The 11,633-nt window shown below is 44.6% G+C and overlaps 1 pseudogene; it reads left to right on the forward strand.

Annotated features, from left to right (window-relative positions):
* Positions 1-8,566: 8,566 nt before the first annotated feature.
* Positions 8,567-9,570, forward strand: LOC102852879 (annotated as a pseudogene).
* The last annotated feature ends 2,063 nt before the right edge of the window (positions 9,571-11,633 follow it).

An 11,633-nucleotide genomic window follows, 5' to 3' on the forward strand; every position in this document is an offset into this window, starting at 1 on the left:
CAAAACCAAACCCCAAATCCACTGGCCGTGAGTTGATTCTGACTCCTAGTGATAGCCCATAAGGTTCCCACGGCTGTGTGGACAGCTCCTGTGATTCAAAGTGGCCCTGCTTGTCTCTCTGAGGCCTAGAATCTCAGTGTTCACGCATTCCACTCCATTTTTCACAATGTCTCGTTTCCCAGCATTCTCCTGATTATTAGAGGATGATTGCCACTAGATTTCTTCTTCTGAGTTAACTTCCAATCTGGACTCTAGTTCTGCTACTATAACTACCGACATTTTTCTTCTGTTCATGGCGTTTTGAGAGATCTGTCTTTAAGACGTGGATGGGCAGCCCTGCTTGTAGGCACTGGTGAGATGAGGCAGAATCACTCTGGCCACTCTGAATTGTATGATCACATGGCTTACTATGCTGGGAAGGAAAAACAGAAGACGTATAGCATTGCGTTCATCGTAAAACAGTCAATGTCAACGTCTATCCTGAAGTACAGTGCTGTTAGTGAAGGGATATTATCCATATGCACACAAGAAAGACCTATTAATACAAGTATTATTCAAGTTTACACTCCTACATCTAAAACCAAAGGGGACGAAATGGAAAATTTTTACCAAACCTTGCAGTCTGAAATTGATCAGATATACAGTTAAGATTATGTTACATGGTAATGATAATTGGTGATTGGAATGCAAAAGTTGTAAACAAGAAGGAATAGTAGCCACAAAGTATGGACTGGGTGACAGAAATGAGACTGGAAATAGAATAATTGAATTTTACATTTTCAATCATTTATTCCTTGTAAATACCTTTTTTTTAAAAAAACACTTACATGAATCTCACCTGATGGACTTCGTAGGGAACAAACTGACTACACTTGTAGAAAGAGTTGTTGGAGAAGTTCAGTCAGGATCAGCAGTCAAAATTAGACTGGGGTGGACAGTGAGGTCAGACTATCAGTTACTCATGTGCAAGTTCAAATTGAGGTTGAAGAAAATGAAAACAAGTCCATGAGAACCAAAATATGATCTTGAATCTATTCTACCTAAGTGTCAAAATCATCCTAAGAAGAAGTCTGAAGCACTGAACCTCAGTGATTGAAGACTGGCAAGGATATCATCCATGAAGAGAGCAAAAGGTCAGTAAAAAGAGGAGAAAGAAAACCCTGAAATACATGCCAGCAGAGACCCTGAAAACTGCACCAGAGCTTCAGGAAGCTTAGACAAAGGGAGCTCTGGTGGCCTAGTGGTAAGAAGCTGCACTGCAGTCCCAGAGGTTCATGGTTCGAATCCACCAGATGCTCTGTCTGCTGGAGAAGGAGGAGCAATCTCCTCCCGTACCAGTCAGATCTGATTTGATGGTACACATAGAAAGAATAAAATAAATTAGAAAAAAAGAAGCTTAGACAAAGGGAAAGCATGCAGAAGTCAAAGAGCTGAACAGAAGATTTCAAAGGACGGCTTGAGAAAACAAAGCAAAGTATTACAACTGAGTATGCAGAGGTCTGGAATTGGAGAATGAAAAGAGAAGAACTTGCTCTGCATTTCTCAACATGAGGGACCTGAAAAACAAATTCAAGCCTTGAGTCACAAAACTGAGAGATGCTATGGACAATATATTGAATGACCCAGAAAAATCAAAAGAAGATGAAGGAAATACACAGAGTCATTATACCAGAAAGAACCGACACTGACAAAGTTCAGGAAGTACCTTATGACCCAATGATAATGAAGAAGGAAGTGGAAGCTGCACTCAAGGCGTTGGCAAAAAATAAGCCCCCGGAATTAATAGGCTACCAATTATTTGTTTCAATTAACAGATGCAGCCTTGGATGCGCTCACCAGTCTATGCCAGGAAATTTGGAGGGCAGCCGTCTGGTAGCCAACGGATAGGAAGAGGTCCATATTTGTTTCTGTTCCCAAGAAGGTGATCCGCTAAATGTGGACATTAATGAACAATATCATTAATACCACATGCAAACAAAATACTGTTGAAGATTATTTAAAAACGACTAGAACAATACATAGATAGAGAACTGTCAGAAGTTCAAGCAGGATTTAGAAGAGGCCATGCATGGCACGAACGATATCATTGTTGATGTCAGATAGATCTTGGCTGAAAGTAAAGAATACCAGAAGAATGCCTATCTGTGCTTTATTGACTATGCAAAGGCATTTGACTGTGTGGATCATAACAAGCTGTGGCTGACATTGAGAAGAAGGGGAGTCCCAGAGCACTTAATTGTGCTCATGCAAAAAAACCTATGCCTGGACCAGGAGGCTTTTGTGTGAACAGAGCAGGGAGCACTGCATGGTTTAAAATTAAGGCTGTGTCTCAGGCTTATAAACTGTCTGCATACATATTCAATCTGTATGCTGAGAAAATTATTCGAGAAGCTGGACTCTAAGAAGAGGAGTGTGGCCTCAGGATTGGAGGGAGACTCATCAGTAACCTGTGTTATGAAGATGACACAACCTTGCTTGCTGAAACTGAGGAGGACTTGAAGCACTTGTTGCAGAAGATCAAAGAATAAGCCTTCAGTATGGATTGTATATATATATATATGGTAATAAACCAGATTCTTAACACTGGTCTGATAGGCAACATCATAGTGGATGGAGAGGGGATTGAAACTGTCCACAATTTCATCTTTCTTGGATCCACAATTAACAGCCTTGGTACCAGCAGTCAGGAAATCAGGAGACACATTGCAGTGGGCAAATCTGAAGTTAGGGACTTCTCCAAATTATTGAGGAGTAATAATGTCAGTTTGAAGACTAAGGTACATCTGATCCTGGTCGTGGTCTTTCTAATCTCTTGCCATGCATCTGAGAGTTGGACAATGAATAGGGAAGACAGAGGAAGAATTGACTCCTTTGAGCTGTGGTGTTGGAAAGCATTTAACATCCCGCGGACGGCCAGAAGGACAAACCAACATGTTTGGAGAAGGTGCAGCCAGAGTGCTCTTTGGAGGCAAGGATGATGAAGTTTCGCGTCATATACTTTGCGCATGTTGCTAGGAGAGGGTATTCCTTGGAGAAAGACCTGATTCTTGGAAAGGTGGAGGGTTGGCAAAGGAGAGGAAGACCTTCAATGAGGTGGATCGACACAGTGACTTCCTCAATGGGCTCTAATGGGTCAGGAAGTGTGAAGATGGCACAGGATAGAAGAGGGTTCAGGTCTGCTGTTCGTAGGGTCTCTATGAGTTGTACTTGACTCAATGGCACCTAACAACACTACAACATGTGCCACTTATAGAGGGAGACTACTTATCTTTCTACAGCTGCGTGGCTAGTGGATTTGTGCTATTGAACTTTGTGTTATTAGCTCAGTACCCGACACGGTATGCCTCAGGACTCATTGGCATACTCAGTTGTTAGGTGCCATTGGGTTGAGTCTGACTCGCAGTGACCCTGTGGACAACAGATCTGAACCTCATTCTGTCCTGTGCCGTCCTCACCATCACCGTACATTTGAGTGCACTGGTGCAGTCACTGACAGGGTTAAACTCATGAAGGCAGGAGCTGCCTGGGTTAAAACAATGTAATCTGAAGAATGTAATCAGGGCAATAACCTCTCTGTGTCCTAGGACATGCAAAACCTTGATTCTCCCCCGACACTTCCTTCTGAGAAAGCTGTGCTATAATAACAGGGAAGGCCAGCAACTAAAAAAAAGAAAAGGTAAAAACCATCTTGGAGTCCAGCTAGCCCATTTTAATGCTTATATAATGGGAAAGTTGTTAGTAAAAACTATGCGGATGTACAAGTTGAAAGGACATTCATCCGTGAGTTTCTCTGTCCTTAGCTCCAGACCGCCTTGAGTACCTCATTCCGTTGTCTGGCACCGTTCTGCTGGACCAGAAACCCTGACAAGTCTCAGTGTCCATCCCTTATGTGGCGGGTCTTCCTCTCTACTGCTGACCATCTACCTCCTCAATCACAAATTCTCTCTCCTGGGCACAGCGTTTCCTAGCAACATGTCCAAAGCAGTCACATGACGCTTCAGCATCCTTGCCTCTAAGGAGCACCCTGGCTGCACCCTCTCCAAGACGTCTGTCTGCTCTTTTGACTGTCCAGGGGATGTTCAGCACTTTTCTCCAACACCACAGCTCAAAGGCATCAAGTCTGGCCATAATAAATGCTTATGAAAATGTGGAAAACCTAGAATCCCCCCCCCTTTTCTCATGGGGAAGTGCAATGGTCCAACCACTTTCAAAAACAGTACTTATAGTTAGGTACATACCTCCCCTGGGCCCCTCGTGATTGCATCCTCAAGCACTCACAGACATGCACTAAAAATCTATGAAAAATTACTTGTTCAAGAATTTTTCAGAGCAGATTTATTCATAATGATTAACTCTAGGATGAACTCAAATGATGACCATCAAAAGAATAGATGAATAAATTGGTTCTAAACCAAAACCTAAACCCAGCAAAACAGAAAGAATATTGACTATTAGAAGCCTGGAGAACATTTCTACTCATAGCACTTCAAATTGCTCAGTAAAAGTTATGGTAGTTTATCCCATGTCCTTGCTAATTTTTTCCCCCTGAGCTCATAATTTAATATATTTGCATAAAATAAAGTAGGAAAAGCTGGTTAATCTTCCCTCCCTTGTAAAATACCTCCAGGAATTATTTTTCATAGTCTACAAGTCTGTAGGGCTTAATATTACTTGATATTAAATAATGAGAACATACGGTATGATGATTAATTCATGTCTGATCTACCAGTCCTAACACTCTTGAGAACTTAAATATAAAAAAGAATCCATGTAATAATTTTGAAACCATTACTACCAGAGCCAGAATCACTTCAGTCACACACTCTCTAAGTCGTCTTTAAAATTCCTTTTCAATTAAACAAGCTGATGTTTAATATGAGAAGCCTTGGAGGGTGGGAGGGGTTTTTGCCTTGAACATGATGTTATACGAAGACATCTCAGCATCATTAGTTACTAAGATCAAACACGTTCTGACAAAAGGATCATTGACTCCACAGGCTGCTGTGTGAAATTCAAAATCAAAGACCATCAATAAACGGAGATTCAGCAGCAGAGCGTGGTGGCACGTGGTGGAAGAGTCCTCTGTTCTGGAGCCTACAGGAGATTTCCACGTCATGTTCACAGAAGCCATGGTGTAGAATCTCCACACGTGATCTTGCAGCTTAAAAGAAACCAGAACTTCCACGGAGGGAGATATATGCACACCCATGTTTACTGTGGCTTTGTTCCCAACAGCAAAGAGTTGGAATCTAAGCACCTAAGTGCCTATCAACAAACTAAAGCACCTAAGTGCCCATCAACAAACGAATGGATAGAGAAGCTGTGGTATATTCACACAATGGAATACTATGCTGCATTGAAAAACAAGGAACTCATGCAATATTATTCAAAATGGGTGGCCCTGGAGGACATTATGCTGAGTGAAATATGTCAGTCACAAAAGGACAAAAGACACTGCATAATGCCACTGTTGTAGAACAGGACTGACATCGGGGTTGGGGGGAGACTGAGAAAGATGGGATAAATTATGTATACTGCACTGAAACAGATGAGGGCGAAAATTGTTTAAAAGGGATATATAATTAATGACATGAGTCCAGAATGAAGGCTGCACAGTGGAATAGGCTTGAGGGGAGGGATTGTATAACAATGAAAGAATTTTTCTTTTACTTTTCAAAGAGAAGAGTGAACTGGAGTGGAGGGGTTGGTGGGAGAAAAGTGCAACAATGAATGAATGGAAATCCAAAGTCTCTGTAAATTTTCATTAAAATTCTTAATATTTTTTTTAAAAAAGATGTCCATAAAGACAGTAGTTGAAAACCTTAGTTTGTATGAGTTCCCGGAAAAAAAAAAAGAAAAACCACATCAAAAACCAACAAAATCAAACCTCATAAATCAAACCCAAAACTGTCTGTATCTTTCTAGCCCTCAGAAGAGATTGCCAGTTTAAGCCTCCTGTTGGAGCACGCAGCTCAGCAGGAAGCAGGGCCATGTCTTCGAGAAGCTCCATCTGGTTCCAAGTCCAGTTGTAGGTAACTCGTCACATGCAGCCACAGGTGTCTCCAGGGATCTGTCCTGTTGATGTGCCTCCACATCCTGGACGAAGCTGGGCGTGGTGTGGAGCGTCTGATCCACCAATCTCTGAGCGAGGGTGGTCTCTGAGAACGAGGCATCAGGTCCCATGCGTTGTCACGTCTCCTTTACACCCAGTACTTTGTGAACGGACACTTGGTTCACAGGGATGTGGCAGCCAGCTGCTGGGTGATGGGCATGCCTCTAAATTGACATTCCTGGGGTCACTGATGTGCAAAGGCCGCCCAGCACGGCCACCCAACGGTCCTCTGGACCTGTTCCTTCTGTCTGCAGTGACGGCGCAGCACAGGTTGTGCCGCGGATCGTCTGTCCCTTTTCTCACTCTGTGTACATGAAGGACAGATGATCCAAACCCCCATCTTGGATTCTAGGGGACTTATGTAGGGCATCTTCACATCCTCCACACCCAAACTGACAACATTTTCAACTGTGTAATGTGAAACACAAACAAACAAACAAACAAACAAACAAACAAACAAACAAACAAACAAACAAACGTGAAACTGCTCCTTGCAAATTATCCTGTAAGCAGACTTTCTAGGATCCACAGTCAACACCCGTGGTGCTAGCAGTCAGGAGATCAGCATGTGTATTTCACTGGGAAAGTGTGCAGCCAAGGCTATCTCCAAATTACTGAGGAGCAATGATGTCATCTTGAGGACTAAGGTACACCTGATTCAGGCCATGGTCTTCTTAATCACTTCTTACTCGTCTGAGAGCTGGACAATTAATAAGGATAACAGAAGAATAACTAATGCCCTTGAATGTGGTGTCGAAGAAGAGCACTGGGTATCTATGGACTGCCAAAAGAACAAGCAGATCTGTGTGGGAGAACGTTCAGCCGGAGTGCTGCTTGGAGGCCAAGAGGTTAAAGCTTCGTCTCGCACACTTCGGGCATGCTGTTAGGAGAGGTTATTGTTTGGATAAGAATGTCATGCTTGGACTCAACTAGCTGAATTGACGCAGTGACTGCAGCAATGGCTAGAGTGTGTCAGCCGGTGAGGACGGCACAGGGTAGGATGAGGTTCAGATCTGCTGTTCGTAGGGCCGCTATGGGTAATACTTGACTCAAGGTCATATAACAAGAACAACAACAGGTAAGCAGAGGTGAGAAGACACATACCCCGCTTTCTGGGTACTTGGTTCCTGTCAGGATTGAGTTTAAGAAGGTGCTGAGGGGATGGGAGAGAGATAGATGCCAACCAGATGAAGAGTAGAACCTTGGATGTGGTGAAACAATGCGTAATTATTCCCTGGCAGTAAGTGAGAAGCTCTCTTGAAGCTGTGCTTACCTCATTTATTAGGTGACCTGACATTGGCTGGTGTAGCGAAGTGCCACAGTCTGGGCTGGTTTGGGGAACAGCATCAATTCTCTCACCATTCTCAGGGCTGGAGTCCGAACCAGTGTATCAGGCTTGTGTTTCCTTCTGAGTGTCTGAAGGGGGGCAGCTCTCAGCCCGCCTCCTCACTTCTGGTGACTGCAGCTGTCCTTGACCTTCCTCTGCTTCCTCTTAACTGGTGTCTCTCTCCCTGCCCTTCTTTTGTCCAAGACACCTACAGGAAATTATGATTCTGATTCATCCAACTCGGAGATAATATGCATAAACCTTTTTTCACCATATTAATCTGTAAGGTCATATTAATCGACATCAAGTGTTGGAACTTGAACTTGTCGGGGATCATTTTGATCTGTAACAGCACCCCACTTTAACTAAGAGTTTATTTCACTTGCAATTTCATGATGACAAATTCTGTTCACAAGTTGTAAAGAGAAAAGCGGTCATTTTAAAGACTAATGTGTTCCTGATTCCCGCCTTGGTATTTTAAATTGTTTCCTATGAATCTGAAATTGGACAGTGAATAAAGAAGACTGAAGAAAAAGCAGTGGTTTTTAATTGTGATCCTGGCAGAGAGGACAGAATAGCTCACGAACGGCCAAAAGAACCTACAAATCGGTCTTGAAGGAAGTACATACAGCCAGGGCGCCCTTGAGAGCGAGGACGGTGGGACTTGGTCTCACTTACTGTGGGTGTATTTCCAGGAGGAGCCAGTCCGTGGAGAGACATCATGCTGTGAGGGGAGGAGGGTCAGAGCAGGAGAGGAAGGCTCTCAACAAGGACTGCTGACACCGTGACTCCCACCGTGAACTTGAACAGGGCAGAGGTCATGAGGAAGGTGCAGGAGAGGCGAAGGCTCAGATCTGTTGCTCAGAGGGTCACTGTGAGCCTTAGTCAACGTGGTGGCACCTCAGCAGAGCCACCACCACCAAAGACACATTCAGCACTGATGACCACAAACCCCAGGACTGATGATATGAGAGAAACTCAAGAGGCCAAAATATGAGATGAAGACTGGGCCCCGCCTCCTCCTTCCTCTTTACAAATCCTGCGCCGGAGCAGACCCGAGCACCCCACGCCATCCTCCTTGCCCGGTGGTTGCTACCTTCTGCAGTGGCATCTCTCGCCTGGGCACAATGGCAACTCTTAAGGAAAAACTTATTGCACCAGTTGCGGAAGAGGAAGCAGCAGTTCCAAACAATAAGATCACTGTAGTGGGTGTTGGACAAGTTGGCATGGCATGCGCGATCAGCATTCTGGGCAAGTCTCTGGCTGATGAACTTGCCCTTGTGGATGTTTTAGAAGACAAACTCAAAGGAGAAATGATGGATCTGCAACATGGGAGCTTATTCCTTCAGACACCAAAACTCGTAGCAGATAAAGATTACTCGGTAACAGCCAATTCTAAGATTGTGGTGGTAACTGCAGGAGTTCGTCAGCAAAGGGGGGAGAGTCGACTCAATCTGGTGCAGAGGAAGGTCAGTGTCTTCAAATTCATTATTCCTCAGATCGTCAAGTGCGGTCCTGACTGCATCATCATTGTGGTTTCCAACCCAGTGGACAGTCTTACATACGTTACCTGGAAACCAAGTGCATTGCCCAAGCACCGTGCGATCGGCAGTGGATGTAACCTGGATTCTGCTCGATTTCGATACCTTATGGCAGAAAAGCTGGCATTCATCCCAGCAGCTGCCATGGATGGATTTGGGGAGAACATGGCGACTCAAGTGTGGCAGTGTGGAGTGGCGCGAACGTGGCAGGAGTTTCTCTCCAGGAACTGAATCCAGAGATGGGCACTGACAATGATAGTGAAAATTGGAAGGAAGTACATAAAACAGTGGCTGAAAGTGCCTATGAAGTCATCAAGCTCAAAGGATACACCAACTGGGCTATTGGACTACGTGTGGCTAATCTGATTGAATCCATGTTGAAAAATCTATCCAGGATTCATCCAGTTTCAACAATGGTGAAGGGAATGTATGGCATTGAGAATGAAGTCTTCCTGAGCCTTCCATGTATTCGGAATGCCCTAGGGTTAACCAGCGTCATTAACCAGAAACTGAAGGATGACAAAGTTGCTCAACTCAAGAAGAGCGCAGACACTCTGTGGGACATCCAGAAAGACCTCAAAGACCTGTGACGTTTAAGTCCTAAGCTGTAGAAGTTAAAAAACTATACTCTGGTGGCCTAGTGGCAAGGAACTGCAACTACAGTCCCAGAGGTGCACTGTTCGAATCCACCAGATGCTCTGCCAGGGAAGGAGGGACAATCTCCACCTGTACCAGTCAGATCTGATTTGAGGGTACACGCACACAAAATAATAATAATTAATGAGTGGAAGCCCAAAATATCTGTAAATGCTTATGAAAATTAATAAAATATAATTATAATTTAAAAAAAAACAAAACTATAATGTGAAAAGAAAAAAACCCAAATAAAAAAACCCTATAATGTGATAAATTTGAGCCTTTAGTTATCATCCATGTACATGGATTAGTTTGCTTTCCTCTTCCTAAATATGTGAATTTGGGGCCACAAGATAAAAGTTCATGCTTGGCTTAATTTGCAATATGAGCCCTTAGAAAAATAAAATTAATATGATAGTGTGAAAAAAAAAAGAGATGAAACACCTACGTGCACATACTGATGTGATTCTGTGGAGTCAGAATCTGTCCTTGCCATCCAGTCCAGTCACCCCCTCAATACCTGTTTAATCGCACAGAAGAGTTAATAAGAAAAAGCAGACTTTCTTGAGAAACTATTTTCTTTCAAGTAGCAATAGGAATAGAATAATGAGATGCAATTATGTGAAATGAGTTGTGTGCAACATTAAAGAAAAGCATTTGAAGATATTATTAAAATGGAATTATTCTCTGACACACAGATATCACTTTGGCCAAAGTTTTCAGTCATCCCGTTCAGTTCTAAATTGGGAATAAATAGTGCAGAAACCTAAGTCATAAAAAGCAAGAAATTTCACAGACAAAATCCTAGGCAAGTCACTATCGTGCCACATAGAAACAATGCTTTTATTATTGATGGAGGCGTGTCCCCATTAGTGTAGGCTGCATGTAACATGCTGCACTGATGGAGTGCCCAAGCTGGGTCCCCCACGTTGGAAGGCACTCAAAACGCAAGGAGCTGGGTTGACCCAGAGACTGAAGCCAGGGTTTGTGCCTGGTGGAGATCGTGAGCGGGGAGTGGGAAGGGCACGTTCAGATCTGTCGTTCGCAGGGCCACAGGCGACTGGAAGGCCCCTAAAAGCATTGCCATAGTTTGGAGGAGTTTGGGGATGGGCTGTGTTTCTACACTTCTGAGGTAGGATGGCTGTGCAGTGATCATGAGTGAATCTCTTTGAGATGGAAGTGATTACACGGAAGCTCGCTCAGAAACGTGGGGTGAAACAGTTGCCAGTAGAGACAGAGCTCTCCAGAAACCAGGAGACGGAGCGGAGGCAGCAGACTTCCCTCCTGACGCTGCAGGGAGGTGGACAGAGAGCTTCAGCTCCAGTGGGACCCTGGGTTCCCATGCCTAGCTCCCTGAACCATGAGACTGTGAATGTGTGTTTGTGAAGCCACTCACCTGCGGTGTGTCTGTTATGGGGGTGCCGTCCACCTGCGGCGTCTGTCACAGGGCCCCGTCCACGTGCGGTGTGTCTGTCATGGGGCTGCTGCCCATTTGCGCTGTGTCTGTCATGGGGGCACCATTCACCTGCGGCGTCTGTCACAGGGCCCCGTCCACGTGCGGTGTGTCTGTCACAGGGTACCATCCACATGCGGTGTGTCTGTCATGGGGGCACCATCCACCTGCGGCATCTGTCACAGGGCGCCATCCATGTACGGTGTGTCTGTCACAGGGTACCATCCACATGCGGTGTGTCTGTCACGGGGGCACCGTCCACCTGCGGAGTCTGTCACGGCCCCATCCACGTGCAGTGTGTCTGTTGTAGCAGCACTAGGTACCTGTTGGTGTTTGGTTGTTGTTCGGAGTCTGGAGACTCCACTCTCCTGGGAGAAGCCAGAAACCTCTCCCTACCTTCCATCATCATCACAGTGTCCACCGGGCATAATCCTGCCGTTACAGTGGTTGTGTCAATCTTTCTCATCAAGGGTCTTCCTCTTTGTAGGTGACTCTGTTTCACCTGCAGAACGTCATTTTCCAAAGACAGGCACCTCTTGACAGTTTACTCAGAGTAGCTGAGTC

The sequence above is a fragment of the Elephantulus edwardii genome, unplaced genomic scaffold (assembly GCF_000299155.1).
Source record: "Elephantulus edwardii isolate Elephantulus edwardi_28Jun2011 unplaced genomic scaffold, EleEdw1.0 scaffold00274, whole genome shotgun sequence".
Lineage (NCBI taxonomy): Eukaryota > Metazoa > Chordata > Mammalia > Macroscelidea > Macroscelididae > Elephantulus > Elephantulus edwardii.